At 44.0% G+C, this 27,853-nt stretch overlaps 1 protein-coding gene and 1 long non-coding RNA gene across 4 annotated transcripts in view; one reads left to right on the top strand and one right to left on the bottom strand.

Moving 5' to 3' along the window:
• Positions 1-6,614: 6,614 nt before the first annotated feature.
• On the bottom strand, positions 6,615-27,607 carry LOC143442471 (uncharacterized). Its single transcript, XR_013110716.1, has 3 exons — positions 27,420-27,607; positions 8,621-10,400; positions 6,615-8,041 (listed from the first exon to the last, which is right to left on the bottom strand). It is a non-coding gene; the product is annotated as an uncharacterized LOC143442471 (long non-coding RNA).
• Positions 27,593-27,853, top strand: part of Ubap1 (ubiquitin associated protein 1) — a 41,766-nt gene continuing 41,505 nt past the window's right edge. Inside the window, exon 1 of one of the 3 annotated variants that reach the window (XM_034502418.2) lies at positions 27,593-27,817. The gene's annotated coding sequence lies outside the window, so the exon portion shown is untranslated. The remainder of the gene's footprint in view (positions 27,818-27,853) is intronic. The other 2 variants (XM_034502419.2, XM_076935160.1) reach the window with 2 other exon arrangements.

The raw sequence follows: 27,853 nt of genomic DNA, 5'->3' as shown, positions 1-27,853 counted from the left end.
TGCCATTGTTCTGTTCCTTTTCTCCAAAAAGAAGAAAAGAAAAACCCGACCCCTAAGGTCTATCTCAGAAAATTTCATGTAAACATGCATGTAGAAACAACACTATCAAAGGAGGTTTGCCCCTGTGAGCTAGGCACAGTGGCACAGCCTTTAATTCCTGCACTCTCTAGGTGTTTTTTGGTTTAGAAAGTGCTTCTGGGTTCTATTCTAACTCAGACAACAGCCGGGTCTTTCAACACTGGCTTTGGTCAGACCTCAGAATCTTACTCCATTAGCCAGTAAGAAAAGGACTGACAGACAGGAAGTGAAGGAAGAAAGGGAAGGGGTTACTGTTCTGGGCTATCAGTAGGTAGTGGGCCTTTGTAGAAACAAAGATTTACTAGTTGAGGAGTGTTAAAACATCTGTATAAACGTCTTACAAGGTGAGAGAGGTAAAAAGATTTTAATTCCTTGTCCTCAGCACAGGTTTATAGTACTTGGCAGAATGATTCCTGTTACTTCTTACATGATGCAGAGACTTTACAGGTCTTTAAGGCACAGAAATGTAATTACCTTGCCCATCTTGAGAATGCTTCTGAGACCCAAGGGCACAGCATATTTAAGGCGAATGTAGTTGGGTATCGTGGCACATTCCTGTAATCTCTGCACTCTGGAAGCCAGTCTGGCTAGCTAAGAAGATTCTGTCTTAAAGTAATCTAAACAGACAAACTATGGCAAAGGTCTGTTTCCCAGAAATCTGGAAGTGAAGGCAGGAAGATTAGAAATTCAAGGTCATGCTTGGCTACTTGGTAAATTGGAAGCCAGCTTGGGCTAAGTAATACCCTGGACCGGGACATGCCAGAGACCTGGGAAGGGGAGAGGCCCCAGAGGGTATAAGGGGACATCTAGCTGAGATTCCTAACAGTGGGGGATATGGATCTTGAAGTGGTCACTTCCTGTGGCCAGGCAGGACTCCTAGTGGAAGGATAAGGACAGCAACCCACCCACAAATCCTTAACCCAAAATGTGTCCTGGCTACAAGATACGCAGGGACAAAGAACAGAGACCGAGGGAATGGCCAACTAATAACTGCCTCAAATTGAGACCCAACCTATGGCCAAGAACCAATCCCTGACACTATTAATGATATTCTGTTACGCTTGCAGACAAGAACCTAGCATAACTGTCCTCTGAGAGGCTCCACCCAGCAGCCAATGGAAAGAGATGCAGAGACTCACACCCAAACATTAGATGGAGCTCAGGGAGTTGAGGAGTTAGGAGAAAGACTGAGGGACCTGGAGAGGACAGGAACTCCACAGGAAGACCATAAAGTCAACTAACCTGGATCCTTTGAGCTCCCAGAGACTGAACCACCAACCAAAGAGTGAACACGGGCTGGACCTAGGCCCCCTGCACATATGCAGCAGATGAGCAGCTTGGTCTTCATGCAGGTACCTCAAACAACTGGAGCAGGGGCTATCCCTGAGCCTGTTGCCTGCCTGTGGATCCTGCATCCCTAAATAAACAGCCTTGTCTGGCCTTGGTGGGAGAGAATGTACCCACTCCCACAGCAACTTGATTTGTGTGTGTGTGTGTGTGTGTGTGTGTGTGTGTGACATTTGGGAGGGGAGGCTTCTCAAAAGAGAAGGGGAAAAGGGAATGGGGGGAGGACCTTAGTGAGGGGGTCCTGGGGGGAGAGGAAGGGCTGATAATGGGTTGTAAAGGAAATAAATTGAATAAAAAGGGAAAATATTTAGTGTTAATTAATTAATTAATTAATTGATTGATACAATGGAAAGGGCTGGAGTTGTGACTTAGTGGTGGAGCGTTTGCTTAGCACCCCAGACCCTGAGTTCTGTCCACAGCACTGTAGAAACAAAGCAAAACAAAACCCAAAACAACACGGTGATTTGGCAAGGAAAGGTGCTTGCTGCCAAGCCTGACAGACAAGCTCAGTCTTGCAGCCATGTATCAAATGAACCAGAACCTGAACACTGGACCTCTGGTCTGCAGAAGTGTAAGGTCTACAACATTGAACGTCTAGGTGGTACTGACATTGGAAAAAACCAACTATTTTTTTTTTTTTTAGTATTTTCTAGTATTCTTAATGTTTTTTTCTTTATTTAGAACCTGAAATATTTTATCCCCAACACCAACTTTTGAAAGTACAGATTATATTTATGTATGACTTGGAACAACACACATTGGTAGGATTTTTAAGTACAATTAGAGCTGGTGATTACTATTTTCTTTCAGTGTGAAGGACCCAGCGCAGGGCGTTCATGCACACTAAGTAAACACTCTGCCACTGAGCTACTGAGTGAGCTATCGAGGTTCCTTGTTTGCTCACTTTCCTGCCTGCTGATCTCTCTGTTCTGTGAGAAAATGAAAAAATGAAACTTTTGCCAGGCGGTGGTGGCGCACACCTTTAATCCCAGCACTTGGGAGGCCGAGGCAGGCGGATTTCTGAGTTCGAGGCCAGCCTGGTCTACAGAGTGAGTTCCAGGACAGCCAGGGCTACACAGAGAAACCCTGTCTGGAAAAACCAAAAAAAAAAAAAAAAAAAAAAGTACTGGAGAGGTACCGGGTTCAGGTACTGAAATGCCAGCCTCTTACATAGGGAGATCAGGCTGGGCTATGTGAGATCCTGTTTCTAAAATAAATAGATGGATACATAAATAAATACATATATAAATGGTGAGTGTATGGATGAGTTTTGATTTTGAATCTACTCTCCTTTGTGTCTTTAAACCAGTGGTAGTACTTGTTCATAACATTTTCCTGAATTAGCTGGAGCTTGTCCAACTACAACGTGGAATTCTGCATCAGAAGTGGAGGACAGTGTGACCCCATTTTTTCTGTCTTCTGTTGCTATAGCCTCTTCCACTGGTAAGGGCCAGGGAATTTACACCCTGCTTTGCTTTTCCTGCCTACCACACATTGCTCTGAGGAGCCCCGACCCACAATGAGGACAAGTCACCCAGTGGTTTGTAGAAGACATGTGCTTACCTGTGAGGGTCAGGGATGCAGCCCACCACAGGCCTAGTCTCCTGGAGCCTGTGTTTATCTGGGGGAAATAACACAACAAACAGACAGACAAAAATCCCTATTGTCAGCTTTGAATATTTCTTTTCCAGCACATCAGCTCACCTCCTAGGAATGCCTTTTTTTTTTTCACCCTCAATTAACTACTATTTTTATCATTAAAAACATTTTCCCCGCCCTGGGGCTAGAGGAATGGCTCAGCAGTTAAGAGCACTGACTGCTCTTCCATGGTTCCAGGGTTCAGTTCCCACAACCCACAGGTGGCTCACAGCTATCTGTAACTAGGGTTCCAGGGGATCCCACACACTCCTCTGACTTCTGTGGACACCGTGCACACAAATTATGCACAAACATACATACAGGCAAAACACCCACATGTGTAAAATAAATAACAATAATAAAAACAATTTCCCCTATAGTTTATAATATCCTCACCTATGTGACTTCTGAAACATGACTTTTTTTTTTTCCTCTCAATACTGGAAATGGAATCCTGGTCCTCTAACAGCAGTCAGTGCTGTCAACCACTGAGCTCTCAGTCAGTTCTATTGCTGAAGCGCTAGCTTCAGGGGTTGGGGAGGGAAGAGATACGTATCTTTATTATCTAGATTTATTTGTATTGCTTTAAATTATGCGCATGTATCTGTATCTGTGTGGCAGTATGTGCCCGTGAGTGTATGTGCCCCTAATGGCCAGAGGAGTTAGGTTCTCTCAGAGCTGGAGTTACAGTGGTTGTGCACTGCCTGACATGGGGGCTGGGAACTGTGAAGGTTCAGTGGAGCCACCCACCTGGACCATTCCATGGGTAGGAAGAAAAGTTTACTGGGAGAACAAACTAGTAGTCTGCCCCCACAAATAGAGGACAGCAGCTGGGTAGGAAAGACAGCAGATTTTACATGATAGTTAGCAAGATGGGGTTAATGGTGGCACAGGCCTTTAATCCCAGCACTGAGGAGGCAGAGGCAGGTGCATGTCTGTGAGTTCAAGGCCAGCCTGGCATACAGAGTTAGTTCTAGGACACCCAGGGTTACACAAAGAAAACTTGTCACAAAAACCAACCAACCAAACAAAAAAGATGTGGGTCTTTCAACTAATGTAGGCTGTTAGGATTAATTGGGGAAGTCCTTGCCTGAGGTAGCCAGTCTTTAAGAGTGAATAAGGGAGGTAGTGGTTTTCCTGGTAAACAGAAACTCACCTGTCAACATTTTCCAAGGAATGCTGAGTTCAGGCTTCAGTTTACCCGGTCAGAGTTCTGTTTAGGACTATGTCACCAGCACTGCCATATTGGGGTCTGCTTTGGACCTAACAGGAATCAAATTCAGTTCTTTTAACCAATCACTGTACCATTTCTCTAGCCCTCCTTTGGCTCTATTCTGTATCTAATCTGTATCTGCATCATCTGTAAAGGGATCTCTGTATTCTAGACGTGGCCATGTTAATTGCCACTGTGTGTAGGAGAAGCACAATTTCTTCTTGGTCATCAGGATCTGTCGCCCTAGCTAACACAGGACTCCCTTATTTTCCTCTTGAGTCCGCGGCAGTCTTAACTTCCAGTTCAATGGAATCATTGTGTGTATCCTGTAAAAACCCTGTTTCTGGACAGTTTCATGTTTCATGAGCAGTACGTCATGGGAACAAAGAAATAAATTTCTGGTGGGTGAGTAATGGGTCACTGTCATTTCTATCCCTTGATTTCCTAGACCAGTGGCTATTTAAGAAATCATATCATGTAATAGAGGCTGATTTAAAGCATGTGAGGCTGCATGTAGAAGACTCTGCACAGAGTTCTAGTGTAACAAGACACATATCCAGAAGTGAGAACACTATATTGGAATGAAATGCCCCCATTGTTATAAGCACTTTTCTTGGGCTTGCAGATGCCCAGTGGGACAAAGCTGGTACATCTACCTTTATTTTGTCTGTCCTTTTTGCCAGCTTTAAACTTTGGGTCAGATTCTTTATTTAACAAGTGCTATTTAACAAGTGTTCATGGGCTCAGGGATCTGTGCAGAAGAGGTGGTGGAAGACTCCAAGAAAACAGTGTTCTCCAGACACAACAGGGCTGATACATGTAGGAACTCACAGAGACAGTGACTGCATGCAAGAGACCTGCATAATCTCAGCACGACAGTCAAAGTGGACAGACATGGCCATGGCTGACGCTATTTGCAATTGATTACTGCTGGATGCAGGAAAATCAATTTTCTTTATGAAGTACTCTGGGTATATCAACCACACTCCAAGGTTAAGGAGTAATTGGCCAACGTGCAACAGATTCCATGTTGTTTTGTTTCTTTTTCTTTTCTTTTTTTTTTGTTTTGTTTTTTTTGTTTGTTTGTTTTCGAGAGAAGGTTTTTCTGTGTATCCCTGGCTGTCCTGGAACTCACTCTGTAGACCAGGCTGGCCTTGAACTCAGAAATCCGCCTGCCTCTGCCTCCCAAGTGCTGGGATTAAAGGCGTGCACCACCACCGCCCAGCTTGTTTCTTTTTTTAAATTTTGTAATTTATGTACAGAAAACTTGGTGTACATTTATTTAACCCAGTTTAGTGGCGAGTTCTCTAGCCTTTGCCTTCTCCAGCTTGGCAATGCGAGCCACAAATTCAGGACCCAGGACGTTGCCTCCCCAATGGCAGCGGATCTCTGTCATTATAATTGGTCCTAATCGCTTCCACCAGCTTAGCCAGAGCAGGCTTGTCCTCCAAGTTAACCTGTGTGAAGGCAGCAGTGGTGCATGTCTTCCTGTGGACCAGGCGCCCCAGCCTGGCCCTTCCCTTGATGATGCAGACCTTTCCCCCATCTTTCGACACAGGGCAGGCAGGAAAACCACCAGCTCAATGGAGTCTACATCACGAGCAGTCACCACCAGCTGAGCCTTCATGTTCTCCACCAAGGTGGTGACTGTATGTATTGACTCCTGCTCGGAGGACAGGTGGTCTCTTAGTTGGGACGTCCCCTTTGCCAGCAGCTTTCTTCTCAGCACGGGCCAGTAGCCTTTGCTTCTTCTCTTGCTTGTCTCTGGCCTGTACTTGTGGGCAAGCTTAAGCAGCTGAGTAGCCGTTTGTCTGTCCAGGGCCTGGGAGAACTGGTTAATGGCAGGAGGTACTTTGAGCCTCTTATAGGCTTATAGAGGATGGCTCTTTGCCACTGCAGCCTGATGTAGTGTGGCCATTTGATGAATAGTGTGAGATCTCTTGGGTTGGATGTCCTGTTCAATGCCAAAATTCTTGGGCCTTTTTTCAAGCAAAGGATTGACCACCTTTTTGGCCTCCTGTTTCTTGACGACGGCAGGGGCGGGGCCACCTTCTTCCCCTTGGCCTTCTTTCCTTTGGGCATCTTGCTCAGCTGGAGGAGAGAGAGCTTGTTTTGTTTCTTTGTGTGTGTGTGTTTTTGTTTGTTTTTAATTTGTTTTTTATTTTATGTGATTGGTGTTTTGCCTGTCTGTATGTCTGTGTGAGGGCACTGGATCCTTGGAACTGAAGTTAACAGACAGGTTTGAGCTGCCATGTGAGAACTGAACCCAGGTCCTCTGGAAAAGCAGCCAAGCATTCTTTTTTTGTTTGTTTGTTTGTTTGTTTTTTGTTGTTTTTGTTTTGTTTTTTTGTTTTTTTGAGACAGGGTTTCTCTGTGTAGCCCTGGCTGTCCTGGAACTCACTCTGTAGACCAGGCTGGCCTTGAACTCAGAAATCTGCCTGCCTCGGCCTCCCAAGTGCTGGGATTAAAGGTGTGCGCCACCACCGCCCGGCTCAAGCACTCTTAACTGATGAGTCATTGCTCCTGTTTTGTTTTGTTTTGTTTTTTTGTTTGTTTGTTTCTCTTTTGTTTTTTAGAGAAAGAACATAAAGTTGATAGACCAGGAAAAGGGGGCGGTGAGGATTTGGTAATAGAGATTAGGGTGAGAATATGATCAAAATACATTGGGTTTTGTTTGTTTCTTTTCAGACAGGGTTTCTCTGTGTAGCCCTGTCGGTCCTGGGACTAGCTAGCTCTGTTGACCAGTCTGGCCTCAGAATCACAGAGATCCACCTACCTCTGCCTCTCTACTGGGATTAAAGGTGTGTGCCACCACTGCCCAGCTGATCAAAATACATTGCATAAACAGTTTTTTAAACTAAAAAATAGTAGATGGGGGACAAAAAATGGTGGAAAAAAGTTCCCCACCAGCCACCTTGCCTGCCACTACCCCAGAGCTACAGAATACAGAGACCTTGTGTCAATCACCAAACACACACATAAATAGTAGCTAACACAGTGGCACATCCCTTTAACATAGCCTAAGGAGGCAGTGGCAGGTAGATCTCTGTGTGTTTGAAACCAGCCTTGTCTATGTATTGAGTTCCAGGCCAGCTAGGGCTAGCTACACAGTAAGACCCTGTCTTTAAAACAGCAAGAAGAAAATAGTAATAAAAGGAGTGTTTGTGCGGGCAGGAGAGGTGACTCTGTAGCAGTGCTTGCTCTAGGAACATGAGGACCTGTATAATCAATCACTAGCATCCACATAAAAAGCAAGGTGTGAAGTGGAGCACGGTGGCCCACACCTTTAATCCCAGCACTCAGGAGGTAGAGATAGGTGAACTTCTATAAGTTTGAAGATACGGAGCAAGTTCCAGGACAGCCAGGGCTGTTACACACACACACACACACACACACACACACACACACACAAAACCCCTGTCTTTAAAAAATAAAATAGCCAGGCGGTGGTGGCACACGTCTTTAATCCCAGCACTCAGGAGGCAGAGGCAGGTGGATTTCTGAGTTCGAGGCCAGCCTGGTCTACAGAGTGAGTTCCAGGACAGCCAGGACTACACAGAGAAACCCTGTCTCAACCCCCCCCCCACACACACACAAAATAAAATAAAATAAAATAAAATAAAATAAAATAAAATAAAATAAAATAAAATAAAATAAAAAGGCAAGGCATGTTAGGCAGTCTGTACTGTCAGAGTTGAGCAGGAAAAGACAGACAAACTTGGAAGGCTTGAATCAGTGAGGTCCAGGTTCAGGGAAAGACTCTGCCTATAAACAAACAAAAGACAAATAAAATAAATAGGACAGAGAGAAACTGAGAAATATACAGAACATCCACCTCTGACCTCCAGATGCATATGTACATACAGGTACATGAACATTGACACACATACTTCACACATTCTCTCTCTCTGTCTCTCTCTTTCTCTCTCTCCCTTCCTCCTTCCCTCCCCCTTCCCTCCCTCCCTCCCTCTCTAAGAAATATTCATCTAAAATGTCTAATCCTTCCCCCAGGACATCAAGAGTAACTGAGGGCTAGGGATATGGCTCAGTTGCTGGACTGCTTACTTAGTATTACAAAGTGCTACCCTTCAATTGCCAGTGCTACATAAAACAGTGTGGAGTGCAGTCTGTAGACCTAGCACCACTCCAAGGTATACGCTGGAGAATTGGGAGTTTAGGGAGCTTAAGGTCATCCTTGATCACATAATGAGTCTGAGGTCAGTCTGGGATACATGGTATGGGGGTTGGATACATGGTCTCTTAATTAGAGTTTTACTGCTGTGAGCAGATACCATGACCAAGAAAGCTCTTATAAAGGACAACATTTAATTGGGGCTGGCTTACAGGTTCAGAGGTTCAGTCCATTATCATCAAGGTGGAAACATGGCAGCATCCAGGCAGGCACAGTGCAGGAGGAGCTGAGAGTTCTACATCTTCATCTGAAGACTGCTAGGAAAATACGGACTTCCAATCTTCTGGGATTAAAGGCATGTGCCACCACTGCCCGTCGGTAATTTTTTTTTTTAAGATTTATTTATTTTATGTATATGAATACACTGTAGCTATCTTCAGACACACCAGAAGAGGGCAGGAACCAAATCTCATTATAGAATTATAGATGGTTGTGAACCATCTATCTATATGTGGTTGCTGGGAATTGAACTCAGGACTTCTGGAAGAGCAGTCAGTGCTCTTAAACACTGGGCCATCTTTCTAGTCCCTTGCCCACTGCTTGTATCTCTACCTTATACAACCCCAGGACTTTTGGAAGCACCTTAGAAAGACAAACTTCCAGTCACTAGTTCCCTCAGTGCTATGGACACAGCTGTCCCAGCCACCATGCCTTCTGTGACATGTGACCTCTGAAACCATAAGCAGAAATAAACTTCTCTTCCCTAAGTTGCTTCTGCTAGGGATTTTTGTCATGGAGATTAGAAAAACAATGGCTTTGAGCTAAGCATGCCCCAAAAGTGCATCTGTCATTTCTCCCTGTCACCTTAAACTAAGCATGTTCAAGAACGTGCCCATCTGCAGTACTTTCCCACATGAATAGGCACAGAATCCCCAGTAAAATATTCACCTTTCCTTTGAGGACAGGACTGCTTTGGAAATGATCTCTATGCATTTCTCCCTAGCCCCTTCTTTCTTAGCCATGCTATTTGTCTTTGCACTCAAGGTGATGCAAACATACTGTGCTCGGTTACAGCTGAGTTGTGCTTCTAGTCTAGGACCACAGTCCCAGTATGAAGCCAATGGTTATAAATGTTTTAAGATTGATTATGCCAACTGTTTTCCAGAAAGGGTGTATCAGTGTTGACCCTGACTGTAACCCCAGCTACTGGGAGGCTCAGGGAAGCGCCAACATGGTTTCCTCCCGAATCTGTGAATTTTCATCTGTTTCCAACTCAAATGAATCCATATGCCAAAGTAGTTTAGTGAAGGTAGACTCTTATAATCAGATCATAAGTAACAGGACTGGATTGTCATTAATGTGATGTGGAAAAAGGAATCTTTTGGAGGGTGTAGAAGTGTTGGAAGTTGTGATGGAACAGCTGGGCCTCCCAGCCTTAGAAAAGAACAAAAGGCTGTTCTGATGGCGAATGCCTTGAATCCCAGCACTCAGAAGGTAGAGGCAGAGGACCAGGAATTCAAGGTCACACAAGGTGAGTCTGGAGCCAGGCTAGGCTACAGGAGACCTATGACAAAAGAGTGAGGGAGAGGAAAAGAGGTCAGGATACTACCACAGCAGCATCCTCCCCAAGCCTGCTCGAGGAGAACAGGGACCAGAGGAGGTCAGGATACTACTAAACCAGCATCTTCCCCAAGCCTGCTAAAGGAGAACAGGGACCAGAGGTGCCCTACCTTGTTTCTGTTGTGGAAATAAACACCAGGATCAAAAGCAGCTCAGGGAAGAGAGGGTTTACAAGTCTGAATCACAACACATCATCAAGGAAGCTAGGGCAGGCTCTCACCGGAAGCTAGGGCAGGCACTCACCGGAAGCTAGGGCAGGCACTCACCGGAAGAACTCGGAGACGACCGAAACAGGCACTACAGAGGAACACAGCTTGCTGGCTGGCACTCCATGGCTTGCCCACCTTGACTTCTTATGCCATCCAGGACTACCTATCCAGAGATGACACTGCTGGCAGTGGGCCGAACCCCCACCTCTGTTTAAATTTTGTTACTTAGCCCTGCGGTGGTGGAGCACGCCTTTAATCCCAGCACTTGGGAGGCAGAGGCAGGCAGACTTCTAAATTCGAGGCCAGCCTGGTCTACAGAGTGAGTTCCAGGACAGCCCAGGCTATACAGAGAAACCCTGTCTCGAAAAACAAACAAACAAACAAACAAACAAACAAAAAAAGAAAGAAAGAAAGAAAGATTATCATTGCCATTCAGCGAAGGGGAATCTTGAGCCTCAGGGGTCAGGCAACACAAAAGCCAGTGAATAAATGACAGAGGCAGGACAAAAAACAAATAGTTGCTCAACGCTTTTTTTTTTTCCTCCCCAAACCCTGGTTCAGGGACACAGTTCACTGTCTGTCATAGTGGGATCAATACTAGAAATTGCCCACCACAAAGCAAGACATTGTCCTAGGCATAGGCCATTATGTTAAGGCCTTCTGTGCCTCTGGATCTTCATAATGCCTTGTTGTAGAAATTTTTAATCCCCATCTGGGGGTTCTAACTTGCCTTTGACTGTTTAGTTCCCAGATTAAAAAAACCATGTACAACCTTTGTATTTACAATAAGCCTTAATCAGCACTAGAACTGGGCAGATATCTACCCTCTATGCTATTAAAATCTATTTCCTATCCATAACCCTGAGTTATACTATGTTTCACATCTGGGCTGTTCTTAACTCCAATTGGCCATTCCTCAGGGCCATGTTTTCTTGACTTCTAACCCACGGTGACCTTTTCTTCCTCCTCACCTTCTTCCTTCCCTTGAGGTTCTCCTCCAACCCGCCCATGCCCGGGAACCCTAAAACCCACCTACTTCTCTCTCTTTTGCTCAGCTATTAGCCGTGGATATCTTTATTCACCAATCAGAAATAACTTGGGAGCAAGGTCACAAAGGTCACTTGGGTCTGCCTGTACTCTCCTCTCTAAGGCAACCAGCTCTTGAGGAACCAGAATTAGCATTAGAATACAAGCAGCAGGAGCCAATCCACTACAAAGCCTCTTTGTCCACAGCCAGTGCCAAAAGGTTGGTCTGACACTAGATCCTTTAGAACAGCTGAGGTTATGAGGCACACGGGAATAACAAGAGGTCTAGGCTAGCCTAGACACATACCAAGAAAAAGATCCATATACACACAAAAATGTTTCATCTATATTTATCAATATGAGTGTCTTCTTAAAGCTATAATTGGAGACATGTGTGTGTGGGGGTGGTGATTGTTTTTTTAAGACAGCGTTTCTCTGCATAGACCTGGCTGTCCTGGAATTCACTCTATATTCTAGGCCTTGAACTGGCTGGCCTTGAACTCAAAATATTGGCCTGCCTCTGCCTCCCGAGAGCTGGGATTAAATGTGTGAGTCACTACTGCTGGCCATTCTATTACTCTTAACTACTTTGATTGAATCAAAATCCAACAGTACTCATTATCTCAGGTTTCTAGGTCAAGTCTCATTGCTACTGGGTATGTTGCCTAATAGTTTTCCACTTTTTAAATTTACTAAATAATCCAGGTGGACCTAAAGCTCACAAACTTTCTGTCTTAGTCTCCAAAGTGATGGTTTATCAACCATGTGCTTTTGCAGTTGCCAATTAATCTCTTCTCTAAACAACCTGGCAGCGGCTATGCACACTCGTTCCTTGCTACCTGCTCCAATGTTCTGGTTCCCAAATGAAAGACACACACACACACACACACACACACACACACACACACACACAGCTTTATATTTTAATATGCCTTAAACAGCCCAAGGCTGGGCTACTCCCACACCTTCACATGGCTAACATTTCCCCTCTGAAATTCCTGAGTTACCATTTACTAAAATCTATATTTCATTAATGTGACTCTAGACCCAGTGGGGGCTGGGGCTGGGGTTGCTCTTCCCAGGCTCTTACATGTTGGCTGTCTGTCTGTCCTGCCTTCTCCTTTCCTGGAATGGTAGCAATCTCCTTCCTGCTCCTTCTAGTCCCTTGTCAGGAATCCTAAAGTCCCGCCCCTGTCTCTCTGTCCAACCATTGGCCGCTGGCAACTTTATTTACCAATCAAAACCAACTGGGGGCAGGGTCCCTCAGCATCTTATGTGCAGATGTGCGGATTCCCATGTAATTTTGGGGACCAGATTAGCATAATATAAGTAGCATCAGACCAAATCCTCACCATTGTGTAATTAAAAAAAAAACCAGGATTTCTCTACATAGTCATGGCTGTCCTGGAACTCACTATTCAGTCCAGGCTGGCCTTGAACAGAGATCTGCCTGCTTCTGCCTCCGGAGTGCTGGGACTAAGGTGTTTACCGACCATGCCCAGTTTAAACAAACAATTTTTTTTTCAAGACAAGGTTTCTCTGTGTAGCCTTCAACTCAGAGATCTGTCTGTCTGTCTTGACCTCCTAAATGCTGAGATTAAAGGTATGTGCCACCACACCTGGCTAATTTTCTAATTACTAATGAGAATTCAGTTGAAGCAGAAAGAACCTATAAGAGAAAATTTCTATTTTATCATGGCTGTGAATACCTATAATCTCAGCACTTGGGAGGCTGAGGCAGGAGGATTACAAAATTCCAGGCCAGCCAAGGCTACACAGCAAGGCTCTGTTTCAACTGTACTAAAATCATATGGGGAGGGGAAGGGGGAGGGGAGAAGGAGGGGGAGGAGGAAGATGAGGGGAAGGGAGAGGCGGATGGACAGGGAGAAGGGGAGGAGGAGGGAGAGGGAGGGAGAGGGAGAAACAGAGACAGAGAGACACAGAGAGAGACAGAGAAAGAATGTATTCTTCAATTGAAAGGGTTAAAAATTTTTAAACCTTCCACAAATGGAGTCAAGAGTACAGATCAGCTTGTTCTGCGTTCTGGGTCCTAGGAAACTAGCTATCCACAAGACAAAATAAATGATAGATTGAATAGAGTTCAGAGCTGGGAGTTCAAGATATCGTGACCAAGTGCTATGGGTACCAGGAACTAAAAACTGACCATAAGATAGATTGAATAGGGTTTGAGCTGAGAGTTCAAGTTAGCATTCTTGTGCACCCTGGATACCAGGAGAGTTTGAGTTGGGAGTTCTCAGTGTGCCCATGCATCCTGGATACCAGGAACAAAACGAACCACAAGACAAATTGTGTTTGATATTTCCCCCTCGTTTCCCTGGGTTTCGGTTCTTACTATAAAAACTCTATCTTTTCCCTAAGTGGGGGTCGTACTTCACTGCTTGCCTCTTCGTAGGACAGGCTGGAAGTGCGACCTCAACGCGTTGATTGAAATATACCTTTTGCTTTTACATCAAGTTCGGTGTCTTTGCAGTTATTGGGGTGGCCGTGAATTCCCAAGAACAGGGAGGGAGTTCCTCCCTACCTGTCGGGCCTTACACAATCAATTATCCCTAATATATAGGCCAGTTTAGCAAGAGTGGGGTTGCAGGAAGAGACAAAAAAATGAAACTAAGTTAGAAAATTGTGGGAGAAGGCAATGGGGTTCTACAGTGTTTGTGGGAAAGAATGTCAAGTTGCAGCACTTTGCCCAAGCAATCAGACCTAGTGATTCAGACTGTGTACTCGCTCTCTCCCTCACTCCTTCCTCCCTCCACTCACAGTATGGCTGTATTAGGATTAAATTGCTGTGGATTTAATTTCTCTAATTACTTGGAAGACCATCTGTACCCTGCTTTGATGCACAGGGTCCTGCTCTGTCCAGGGAACCACACGCTGTCCTACCAGCCTTCTTTCTTCCTCCTTCAGGAATTGACACCCCATCCCATCTGGCTATGGGTTCCCTGCTGTCAGAGAAAGTGGGATGGGGAGAGGGAACTCTAGACAGAAATCCTCCCCACCTGCTGTGGTATCCCTGAAACCCTAGGGACTGGAAATCATCAGAGGACCATTTGACATCAGCCATCCTTGGCTAGCAACCAACATACAAGAGTTGTATCTGTGTGGAAAGCTACCATGGCTAATGGGTGAGGCGTTTGTCCCTCCCAAGGGGACTTCTGAGGTTTTATCTCCTCTCCTCAGACCTGACTGAGGCTCCAGGCTGAGTCATTAGAGTAGGCTTGGGGATATTTTTGTTATGTTTAAGTACAAGTTACGAAAGAACTCTGATAGACTTACAGTGTGTTGATCACTTACAGTGAATTGAAATATGAGGAAAACTGAGTTCTGAGCTTTATTAGCTAGAATGTGCTGAACTAGAGGCTGTTGGGAAGGATAAGAACGCTGACTTAAATGAGCACATATTTTATTTTATTTTATTTTATTTTATTTTATTTTATTTTATTTTATTGTCCTTGAGCAGGAATTTCCTCTCACTCTCCTCTACTCTTGCCCACCCTCTCCAGAGCATAAGGAAGGAAGAAACAGCCAGGAAGGAAGGCCAGGAATGGGCAGAGGGCTATTTGAGAGGCTCTTTCTCATCAGCTTTTCTCCCTGTGTCTTACTCTTCCCTCTAGCCAGCCATTTCAATGTGGATCTGCAGTCCCTCCTCCCCTCCAGGCACACAGAGTGAACTATGTACTGGAATAAGACACACATCTTAGTTCAAAGCTCACAGTAGACTGGGTGCAAAGTTCAGTAGGTGAGGCTTTGACTTAGGCCCTCATGCTAGGCAGGCTCTCCACCACTGAGCTACGTTCCCTGGCCACACAGAAGTCTGCGCCTTTCACACAGAAATCAGAGGCAGAGGGATCGCCAGAGACAAGCAAATCTAACACTCAAATTCATAGGCACGAGACACTGATCCATCTTCCTTTCAAAGTGACTGCCCTATCACCTCAGGGATGGGTAGGACAGTTCCAGATGAAGATAGTGGGGTGTCATTGATGGGGTTTTAGTGTTAGGGTTCAACTTGGGTTAGAAAGTCAATGCTGTTGTCCAGGTGTAGTAAGTAGCCTGTACCTGTGAGTTATTAAGAGAACTGCTAATGGGGAAAGGGGATGGCATCTGAAATGTAAATAAAATATCCAATAAAAAACATTAGAGAGAGAGAGAGAGAGAGAGAGAGAGAGAGAGAGAGAGAGAGAGAGAACTGCTACGGCTGGTAAAATGGCTCTGTGGACAAAGGGCGCATACAGTCAACCCTGACTTGAATTCAATCCCTGAAACCTATTCGGTGAAAGGGGAGAAGTGATTTCCACAAGTTTTCCTCTGGTCATGTCCACACACATATAAAAATAGATAATGTGTAAATAACATCTATTTATATAAGCATATACTCATATACTTATATGGTGTTTGTTGTGTTATGTATATATTAATATATTATAAAAATAAATATATTTATAAAAATTAGCAAGCTAGCTAGCTATTACACTTCTGGTCCCCTAAACCCAAGAGTTTCAGAAAAACATAGCAAGATTACTTCAGAAAACTATTTTTTTTCTTGAACACAGTAAGTTTTGGTTTTGAAATAATATGTAGCCCTACCTGGCCATGAAATTCTGATCATTCCTCTTCTGCTTCTTGGGTGTTGGAATTGCAGACATGACCTACCAACTCTCAGTTTTGATTTGGTTTTAGTTTAATAGTCAGGCTTTCTTCATGTTGCCAGGCTGGACTCAAACTCCTAGGCTAAATAATCTTCCCACCTCAGCCTCTCAAATAGCTGGTGCAACAGGTGTAATATCTTACTAGGCAAAATAAATTTATTGATATGATGTTTTATTTAACACACCATCTTTTCTTCTCTTCCCCATCAAAGACAACAACAAACAAACAAACAAAACAAAAAAAACAAATGACATAAGAAGCCATCCACCCCCAGTGGAGCCTTAGGACCTCAGTCACCCTGCAAACCTAAGTTCTTTCGATAGATTTGGGAACTGAGGGATAGTTTAATCTTCTATCCTCTGTAATTAACATGTTGAATGAGAAAAATACATAAAGATATACATATACTCCTCTATTTAGGATGAGGTTACACCAGATACATCTATTATAAATTAAAAATATAGGATTAAAAGTACATTTAAACTGAGCAGTTGTGGTGCATGTCTTTAATCCCAGCACTTGGGAGGCAGAGGCAGGTGGATTTCTGAGTTCGAGGCCAGCCTGCTCTACAGAGTGAGTTCCAGGACAGCCAGGGTTATATCAGAGAAACTCTGTCTCGAAAAACCAAAACCAAACCAAACCAAACCAAACCAAACCAAACCAACCAAACAAACAAAAAACAAACAAAAAAACCCAAAAAAATCAACACCAAAAAAAAAAAACAAAAATAAGCAAACAAAAACAACTACCACCACCAAAAAAACCCTAGATAAACAAACAAACAAACAAACAAACAAGTGCATTTAAGAATCTTAACACTGGTATCTGGTATCATGGCTCAAGTCTATAATCTAGCATCTGCTAGATTATCTTGGAGATAGGAGCCGGAGGCTCAAGGGTATCAGGTGAGGTTTGGAGAGATGGCCCAGTGGTTAAAAGCACTTGCTGCTCTTACAAAGTACTCTGGTTTATTTCCCAGCACCCAGATGGCAGCTCACAGTCAGATGCAACCCTAGTCCCAGGGGATCCAATGTTCTCTTCTTATTTTTGGGGGCACCAGGCATTTATATGGTGCCTATTCATTACCTGAAGGCAAGACATTCACACCCCCTAAGTAATAAAATAAATGAATCTAAAAATAGCTTTAAAATTACTATAGAAATTGGCTCTTAAAAAACAAACAAACAAAAAAGAGTTACAGGTTATCCTTTGGTATATATCTAATGTGAGACCAGCCTGTGCTACATGAGATTGTATCAAAAACAAAGAAAAGCAGGCTGCTAAGCGATGACTCAGAAGGAAAAGGCACTTTCCTCCAAGAATCACGAACTGAATCTGAGCACCTTAGCGCAGCTCCTGCACACTTTCAGTTGTTTGCGCCTTGACCATGGGAACTGTAGCTCTTTGCCACTGTGTCAGAACTACAACAGAAGATTGTACCCAGAACCAGGAGCTCAGCAAAAGATCCAAAATCCAAGTATTATCCCTCCCTCCCTCCCTGCCTCCCTTTTCCTCTCTCTACCTCCTTCCCTTCTTTTTTTAGTTAAAAGAGTCTAGGTGTGGGTTAGATGTATCAATGCATACCATGTGAGTTATAGAACATTGTGAGCCACCATGTAGGTATTGGGAATTGAACCCAAGTCCTCTGCAAGAGCAACAAGTATTCCTAACCACTGAGTCATCTCTCCAGGCCCTCTTTGGTATTTTTTGGGGGAGGGGAGGGAAGGGAAGGGAGGGTTAGAATTTTGCTATATATCTCAGGTTGTCCTTGTACTCAATATATTCCTGCTCAAGTCTCCCAAGTCCTGGGATTACAATGTGCCACCACATCTGGCTCTAAGAGGGTTTCTGGTGAACAGCTGTTGTTTTTATGCCACCATAGAGCCAAAAAGAAAAAAAGGAAAAATGACAGCCATACCAGTAAAAGTTAGGAACTACTAGTATTGGTCTCCATTCTTGACACAGAATCAATCTCTCTCTGTCTTTCTGTGTCTCTGTGTCTCTCTCTCTTTCTGAGACAAGCTCTTATTTTGTAGTCATGGATGACCTGGAATAGTGTAGACCAGACTGTTTGTGAGCTCAGAAGTGATCTCCCCGACTCTGTCTCCCAAGCGATCGGATTCCAAGCATGTGCTATTTATTATATACTACAGAAGTTTTTTCTTTTTATATTTTATTTTTATTTATGCATATGTGTGCTTTTTTGTGTGTGGGAGCCCACAGAGGTCAGAATAAGGACTGGACTCCTCTGCAACTGGACTTACAGGCCATCAACTGAGTGTACTGGGAACCAGTCTGAATCTCTGGAAGTGCTCTCAACTGCTGAGCCATTTCGCCAGCCAGGAGCTCCTGGATAGTTGGGAGGAAGGAGTACTTCTTGCTTTAATGAGGTGACTTGTAGAGAGTGAGTGCTAGACCCCAGAAAGACAACGCCATGATGACATGTGTGGAGTGGTCAGCTCTGCCTCCCATCTTCTAGGCAGGACTAAAGGACTGGAGAGACACTTAGCTGTCAATCACAGTGGTGAAGCCTTTCTCTTACTCCCAAGGGTGTGTAGAAGAAACAGTTGATTTCACCTAGTAAGCACAAGGTCATAGGTTCAATCTCTTGTAATGTAACAACATATAATCACATATAACATATAATCTGTTTTTATAACAGATACATAATGTTACATGATATAGTGTGGGCTTTGAAAGCTGAGGGTCTTGGACTTTTTTGATGGCCCTTGGGACCCTTTTCCTCCTACTGGGTTGCCTGTCCAGCCTTGATATGAGAGTTCCTGCCTAGTCTTATTTATTTTTTTAAAGATTTATTTATTTTATTTATACAGGTACATTGTAGCTGTCTTCAGACACACCAGAAGAGGGCATCAGATCCCATTACAGATGATTGTGAGCCACCATATGGTTGCTGGGAATTAAACTCAGGACCTTTGGAAGAACAGTCAGTGCTCGTAACCTCTGAGCCATCTCTCCAGTCTGTGTCTAGTCTTATTGTAGCTTACTATGGGAGGCCTGCTTCTTTATGAAAGGGGAATGGAGGAGGAGGGGAGAGGAAAAGTAGGATGTGGGAACTGGAAGGAGAGGAGGGAGGAGAATTGTGGTTGGAATATGTTGAAAACAAACAGAAATTAATTTATTATTTTGTGAGTATGAGTGTTTTGCCTGTATATGTATGCACCATGTGTATGCAAAGTCTACAGGGCCAGAAGAGAGTGATGGATCCCCTGGAACTGGAGTTACAGACATTTGTTGGTGATGTGAATTGAACCTAGTGATTGATTTTCTTCCCCTTGTTCTCAAAACTTATTTTTTTCTAGTAATATACTTCGATTATTATTATTATTTTATTTTCGAGACAGGGTTTCTCCTTGTAGTCCTGGCTATCTTGGAACTCACTCTGTAGACCAGGCTGGCCTCGAACTCAGAAATCTGCCTGCCTCTGCCTCCCAAGTGCTGGGATTAAAGGCGTGCGCCACCACTGCCTGGCTTAATTTTTTTTTCTTTCTTTCAGGAAACTATCCTTCTCTGTCTGCATTTGTTTTTAATGTTGAGTTTCACTACATGTCTTTTTTACCTGCATAGCGGAATATGCACCATGGGCATGCCTGATGCACATGGAGGTCAAAAGTGGGTGGTATATCCTCTGGAACTGGAATTAAGGACAGTTGTAAGCTGCCATGTGGATGCTAGGAAACCAAACCTGGTTTGAAGAGCACCCAGTGCCTGTAACTGCTGAGCACTCTGCACTATGTCTCTTTAAAGTCACTATCTATGTGGCTCAGGCTGGTCTTGAACTCATTATCTATATATCCCAGGCTGGCCTCAAAGTCACTAGTACTGGGATTCCAGGCATGTGTTAGCACATCCAGCTCTCTTTCTGAACACTATAATTATGGAAGTGTCAGTCAAGATGTCCTGTTACTAAGATGCCAAAACAAGCAAGCAAGCAAACAAACAAATGATGCCCAACTGCCCTTAAGTGTTATATGGCTGTTAGGCCAGCCACATACTTAGTTTCTGTTATCTTAATTTTTTTTTTTCAGAGTAAATAGGGATAGAAAATGGTTGGAACTGATTCATCCCAAGTATCAACCTCAAGAGTTCTTAGTGTATTTATTTTAAAATATCTTATTTCTGTTTTTTTGAGATAGGGTCTTATTCTGTAGCTCTGGCTGTCCTGGAACTCACTGTATAGGCCAGACTCAAACTCACAGAGGTCTGCCTGCTTCTGCCTCCTGAGTGCTAGCTGGCTGGTTTTATTTTATTTTATTTATTTTGCAGTGCTGGGGATGGAACCTATGTTCTCATATGTGCTAGCAAGTGCCTTAGTCCAATCTTTCTTAAAATGTTATCATTATTGTATATGTATGGGCACAAACATGCAACAACCCACATGTGAGGGTCAGAAGACAGCTTTCAGAGTCAACTTTCCTCTACAATGTGATCCGGGGAACAAACTCAGATCCTCAGGCTTGCGGGGCAGGGACTTATACCTGTTGAACAAGAGTGGGGTGCATCAGTGAACAAGAGTGGGGTGCATCAGTGAACAAGAGTGGGGTGCATCAGTAAACAAGAGTGGGGTACATCAGTGAACAGGAATGGGGTGCATCAGTGAACAGGAGTGGGTGCATCAGTGAACAGGAGTGGGTGCATCAGTGAACAGGAGTGGGTACATCAGTGAACAGGAGTGGGGTGCATCAGTGAACAGGAGTGGGGTGCATCAGTGAACAGGAGTGGGTGCATCGGTGAACAGGAGTGGGTGCATCGGTGAACAGGAGTGGGTGCATCGGTGAACAGGAGTGGGTGCATCGGTGAACAGGAGTGGGGTGCATCGGTGAACAGGAGTGGGTGCATCGGTGAACAGGAGTAGGTGCATCGGTGAACAGGAGTGGGGTGCATCGGTGAACAGGAGTGGGTGCATCGGTGAACAGGAGTAGGTGCATCGGTGAACAGGAGTGGGGTGCATCAGTGAACAGGAGTGGGTGCATCGGTGAACAGTTGTGGGGTGCATCAGTGAACAGGAGTGGGGTGCATCGGTGAACAGGAGTGGGGTGCATCGGTGAACAGGAGTGGGTGCATCAGTGAACAGGAGTGGGGTGCATCAGTGAACAGGAGTGGGGTTATGGGTCCTGGCCTCAATGCGTTGATTCTCAAATAAACCTCTACCTCTTGCTGTCTGCATCAAGATTGCTGTCTTATGGGTGGTGGCGCACGCCTTTAATCCCAGCACTTGGGAGGCAGAGGCACACGGATTTCTGAGTTCGAGGCCAGCCTGGTCTACAGAGTGAGTTCCAGGACAGCCAGAACTACACAGAGAAACCCTGTCTCTAAAAACCAAAAAAAAAAAAAAAAAAAAAAAAAAAAAGTCAAGGCTATAGCACAAAGAAATCCAGTCTCAGACCCAAACCAAGTCAAACCAAACCTAAACCAAACCTAAACCAAACTAAACCAAACTAAACCCAAACCCAAACCTAAACCTAAACCTAAACCAAACCAAGCCACCACAACAGGGCAAGCAGGCTGAGCAAGCCATGAAGAGCAAGCCAGGAAGCAGCATTCTTCCATGGACTCTGCATCAGTTCTAGCACCCTGATTCCTACACTGGCTTCCCTCATTGATGGACTTATAAATTATAAGGTGAAATAAAACCTTTCCTCTTCAAGTTGCTTTTGATCATGGCGTTTATCACAGCAATAGAAACCCTGAGACAGCCACCACACGGGCTTCCATTTTCCATAGCCTAGAGGCCAAGCTGTTCATTAAACTTTGGACATTCCCAGGTCCTGTTGATGGATCTGTTTGTTCACTCATCAGCATCAGGCACTGCTACTTTCGAAGCTGATCAGAGTAGCTGCACTCTCTTGGACACCTCTTTTGTGTGTTTATTACTCTGAACAGGAGCCAGATGAGACGACAGATGCAGAGAGAATCCATGTTTGAGCCTCCTTCATCAACTGAGGGAAGACGGTGTGGAGACAGTGTTTGGAGAAATGAGGGTGGTCTTGAACCCATTTCCCTGAGGATAGCTTTATCGCCAAGGAGGCAGGAAGTTGACAGAGATGGGTCAGCAGACAGACCTTCCTAAACAAAGTCCCTTGTAGAGTCGTGAAGCTTGTTAATTTACAGGGTGGAATTAAGAATACAGCAAGTCAGGTAACGTCATGGTTTTAGGGTAAACTGAGGAAGTCCCTCTGGGAGACCTTGTAGTATGGGACTCTTTTGTGGTAGACGACAGCAAGTATGTCTGCACAGCTGGCTATGGCTGACAGTGATCAACTGGCTAAGCTATTTTGTTTACTTGGCTATTTAGTGTCTCTTCTGTTCTAGATTCTCTCTGGTGTGTATGATTTGCTATGAATTAGATTGTGTCTGCTTCCAGATTCTTATGTTGAAGCCTTGGCCCTAATACATCAATCTATGAATGATTATATTTGAAGGCACAGCTTTTTTTTTTCCCCCTGAGACAGGGTATTTTTGTAGATAGCCTTGGCTGTCCTGGAACTTGCTCTGTAGATCAAGCTGGCCTTTTATTGAGAATTGCTTTTCCTCGTTCTGAGATTTGGATTTGGACAGGGCTATACTACTGGCATTCCAAGATTACTAGCCTGTAGTCCCTTTGTAACAAGACTTCTCTGCTGCCACAATAATGCTACAAACTGATTTCCCTTTCTCTGTAGATAGCTGAAGGCCCTTTCAACTATTTATACAACTATTGTGTAGGTTCTGTGTCCCTGGAGAACCTTGACTAATATACACAAGTTCTTCCTATCTTATGATTCAAATACAAGTCTCCTATCTTTCTTTTTAACATTTTAGATTTTTAAAAATTTATGCATTTATTCTTTTGTAATGGAAGATCGTTTTTATTGAGAAACACCAGTAACCCTGTACCTAGGATGAATGGCTGGGAGATCAGGAGTTTAAGGTCATCTTCAGTTACATAGAGAGTCTGAAGCTAGCCTGGGTTATATGAGATCCTGTCTAAGGAAAAAAAAAAGGTGTAGAGAGTATGGGGGACTAGGGGCATTTTCCTAGGAAAACAAGTAAGTCTTTACATTTCAGGAAGTAATCCATAGTTGTCAGTTTCCAGGTGTAAACTCCAGTGGTGACTCACACTGGGCTAGGCAGATTGAACAGGATGCCTGTCCTCGCCCTGCGCAGAAGTAGACTCTCAGGAGGCGTATGAAATGTTTAAAGGCACAGGCAAACACACTGACTCCACAGTTTGTCACTTAGCAATCTAGCATTGATAACTCCCACTGTGTGCTTGTCACCACAACTCTCTAAAGATTATTAAGGTCAAGGGTTGAAGAGGAGGCTTAGTGAGTAAAACCCTCGAGGCACAAACGTGGGGATCCCCAGAATCCACGTAAAAGCCATAAAAGTCAGGGGGAGATGACATCTACCTGTAATGCCCAGCACTCACTTAGAAATCAGAGACAAGTGTATTCCTGGGGTAAGCCTTCAGTGTACCCCCACACACGCCAACATGTGTGTGTATGTATAACACACACATAACACACACATATGCGTACACACACACACACACACACACACACACACACGTCCACCTTCAACTCATTATATAGTCCAAGTACTCTTACATTTGTTCTGGAATGTCAGGGTTATATGTGCGCCATCATGCCTGACTTAGAAATTGTAGTTAGTATAATTTCCCATTCATTGAGTCCATCCTGAGAGAGTATGGCACCCATCAAACGTTCCGCAGTCAGCTGGCCTATGGAGTTCTGGGCTTAACAGTCAGCATGGATTGTTGGCAGAGTATGGAAGTACACATCCTAGTCTCAGTATTTCAGAATTTAAAGCCACTCTATGCTACCTAGTAAGTGTAAGGCAACTATGTATCATAAAATATATAGTAAAACTATATGTCTCAAATATATATATATATGTGTGTGTGTGTGTGTGTGTACATATATATATACACACAAATGTATATATGTATATAAAATTCTTTAACTTTGTTTTTGAATAAGAAAATTTGTGTTTTCCCTTAATAATAAAACAAGATTAGAGGAACAATTAAAATTCTTTCAATATTATACACCATGAGTTTTTAATAATTAAATTTTTAAAATTTGTTTTTATTTATGTGTATGTATGCGTGTTTACTTGTCTGTATGTGCACCATGCATGTCTAGGTGCCCATGTGGATGGGAAGAGAGTGTTATTCCTTGGAACTGGAGTTATAGGTGGATGTGGATTCTAGAAACCACACTTGGGTCTTCTGAAAGAGCAGCAAGGCAATATTCTTAATGGTTCAGTCATTTCTCCAGGCCCTGAACGGTATTTATACTAATGAAAAGTTATTGGAATGAGTGCTTCATGAATTTGCCTGACATCCTTGCCCAAGAACCATGCTAATTTCCAAATCATTCCAATTTCAGTATATGTCCTGCCAAAGTGGGCATTGCTTTCTGTTTTAAAAAGATTTATTATGCAGGGCAATGGTGGCGCACGCCTTTAATCCCAGCACTTGGGAGGCAGAGGCAGGTGGATTTCTGAGTTTGAGGCCAGCCTGGTCTACAGAGTGAGTTCCAGGACAGCCAGGGCTACACAGAGAAACCCTGTCTCGCAAAACAAAACAAAACAAAAAAAGATTTATTATTAGTAGTTTTTAATTATGTGTATATCTGTGAGTAATAGTAACTTTTTTTCACCTGATGTAATTGTTGTTTCAGAGGCTTACTGTCTCTGTCTGCTAACCTAAGCTTCTAGCCTCTGTACAATCTAATCTAGGCCTAGAATGTTTTCAGCCTCTGAGACTTACTGCTGAGTAAGCTCAGCCTTTCTAGTTTGTTTGTTTGTTTGTTTGTTTTTTTTTTTTTTTTTGGTTTTTCGAGACAGGGATTCTCTGTGTAGTCCTGGCTGTCCTGGAACTCAAGTGCTGGGATTAAAGGCATGCGCCACCACTGCCCAGCTTCTAGTTCTTTACAAACTCTGGCTGGCTGATTCAACTCAATTCAACTGTTATGGCTCAAACTCCTCTCCAAGCTGACTGATTCAGTCTGGCTTCTCAATAGATTTCTCTGCTTGGTCTCATACTAACTTTGGCAGTATGTTCTAATCTTCTGGCTCCTTCTCATTCTCTGGCTCGTTCTGACTTCACCTGTGTCTAGCTTGTTCTCTCTTCAACCTGTCTTTGCAAAACTCTCCAGGTAAAACTGCCTCTCTCCTTCCCCCCTTTCTCTTTGCACTGCACCTTATGTAGCTTTCCTTTCCTCTCTCTTTTTGTGAGAGTTGGGCGTATCCTATTCTGTCAAATCTTTCTCTGATTTGTCCCTTTGTCTGTCACCCAATTAGACATCACTTTCAAACATGGGTGCTTCCTTCTATAAACTAACTTTACCTTCATTATTTGGGATTAAAGGTCTGTACTAAGGGTGTGTCTGTATTCCAGCCAGAGGGATTAAAGGTGTGTGCTAAGGCTGAGTCAGCCACAACCAGAACCAGTTTTTTTTCCCAGTAAATAACACAAGCTCTAGGTTCACAGTATGATCAAATACCCTGCAACATCTCCATGTGTACACTTGTAGAGGCCAGAGGTATCAGATCCCCCTGGTGCTGGATTATAGGTAGTTGTGAGTTTCCCATCCTGGGTATTGGGACATGAACCTGAGTCCTCTGCAAGAGAACTTTCTTAACCAGGGAGCCATTTCTCCAGTCCTTGTTGACATCTTTGTAAAGGCAGGGTCTTACTAACCCAGGCAGGCTGGCCTGGGATTCACAATCATCTAGCCTTAACTTTACTTTTTTTTTTTTCTTTTGTGGCCCTGGTTGGCCTTGAGCTCATTATGTAGATCAGGCTGGCCTCCACCTCACAGAGCTCTGACTGCCTCTGTCTCCCATCGCCCGAGTGCTGAGACAGCGCGGTTCTCTTGCGTCCTTCAACTTTCTGAGTGCTTTTGCATCCGTGTATTACCTGTATCCCAGTACTAAGAGTATTTGTTGAGTGAGTTAAAATCTATTTGTTTAAGAGCACCAATATATTACATATGTGCATCTTACATTGTTTCTGATTCCCAAGTTAATATTCTCTCCACATCTGTTTAGAAGTTATTGTCTAATTAATTAATTATTTTGCCAGCATTTTAAGGTTAGTTTGGCTAAACTTATGTCTTTTAGGCAAACATGGGCTCTATCATTGAGTTGTACTATCAGCCCTATTTTATATTTATGCCAGGGGTAGGATTTCATGTAGCTCAGGCTGGCCTTGATATCTCAGTACACTGAGGATAACTGGATACTCCTGCCTTAGCCTCTCAAATGCTGGGATTATAGATATTTGCTATTCTCTTGTGCTCCAGGCAGTTTCTGTTTCTGTTAATAAGAGATCTGTAAGAGCCTAGTTTAAATCAAGTATGGTTGTACAACTCTTGATCCCAGCACTCTGGAGGCAGAGATGGGCCAATCTCTGTGAGTTCCAGGACAGCCAGTACTAAATACTTCAAGTTTGAGGCCAGTCTAGATTACACAAGACTCTGCTTCAAACAAGAGAGACAAAGACAGACAGACAGACAGACAGACAGACAGACACACACACACACACACACATACACACACACACACAGAGCTGGAAACCCCGACCATTCCTTTCTATACTGCAGTGCTGTAGTAAAGCCTCTCCTGAAGTTGCCAAAGTCCACCCCTACTCCCCAACGTTCACTGCTTTCATTTTAGTGCAGTGTCTTACTCAATGCAGAGAGGTCCCATGTGCGAGCCATCCAGTTACTACGACCACTTTCATTCTCAAGAGTTCTCCTCTGCTCACTGGCCTTTCCATAACTCCATCAGCTAAATATAGATTACTGAAAATCCCTGCCTCCGAATGTTGCACCCAGAGTTAGAGACGCCTCATTTTTCAAAGCTCAAATACCATCTTGTCTGCTACTTAAATTCTGGAGACAAAACAAGGCTGGAAAAGTAGATATGGCAGTGTACCGTGCTTTCTGTACATAGAGGTATAACTTTTCTCCAAAGCACTTGATGTCAGCTAAGGATGCTTGCCTAGGAGGCCCTGGATTTGATCTCTAAGTACTTTCCACACCATCAATACTCTTGACTTTCACTAGAGTTAACTCCTTATGAGCTTATTTCTTCCATTGATTATGAAATTTTAGAGAAAAATATCAATTTAATCAAATTATAAATTCTCCATGAGCCTATTTTCAGCAGATATCCAATACACTGAAAGCAGAGAAGGCTAGGATTACATTTCTGCTTTGAATGCACTGGATATTAAAATCGAAGAGACATTTATAGTTACTGTTTAACCAATTTATTTATAAACTTGGGTCTAGGATATATGAGACCCGGTCTGAAAAACAACAAAACCCCAAAATAAATGGAGAAAGTAAGACCAAAAAGTGTGAGACTGGTCCACGAGTCGAATTTCCGGGATTCACGGCTAAGGCTTTGGGTGTGTCCTTGCTTTGGCCGCGTCTCTAACCCTGAGTCTTACCCTCTCAGTGACCCCTCCTTTCTTCTTTCCTTTAGGGTCCTCAGGGTTGTCATTTCAGTATGGAAGCTCCAGGTTGCAGGAACTCTTCAGCTTTAGAAGAGGGATTTAGTTACGTCACTGTCGGCTCCTCCCATTGGTCGGGGCGGGTGGGGCGCGGCGCCATGACGTCAGACGCCTAAAGGGGCGGAGCGCCGAAGGGAAGGAGGAGGGAAGTAGGCCTTCAACATGGCGGCTGTGGTACTGGCGGTGGCTACGGTGACGGTCTGGGTCGGGGCGGGTAGAGTTGGAAGAGGTGCTGTTCGCTCTCCCTAGGGGCATCGGGAGCCCAGCGGAGACTGAGCCCGGGAGGCCGGGCGGCGCCAGTACCTTTCAGCTTTCGGGACAGCAGCGGCATTCAGGTGAGGGGGCCTGTCTCTGGGGGAGGGGGAGAGAGG

The sequence above is a fragment of the Arvicanthis niloticus genome, chromosome 5 (genome assembly GCF_011762505.2).
Source record: "Arvicanthis niloticus isolate mArvNil1 chromosome 5, mArvNil1.pat.X, whole genome shotgun sequence".
In the NCBI taxonomy this organism is placed as follows: domain Eukaryota; kingdom Metazoa; phylum Chordata; class Mammalia; order Rodentia; family Muridae; genus Arvicanthis; species Arvicanthis niloticus.
This window is presented reverse-complemented; position numbering and strand designations above follow the sequence as displayed.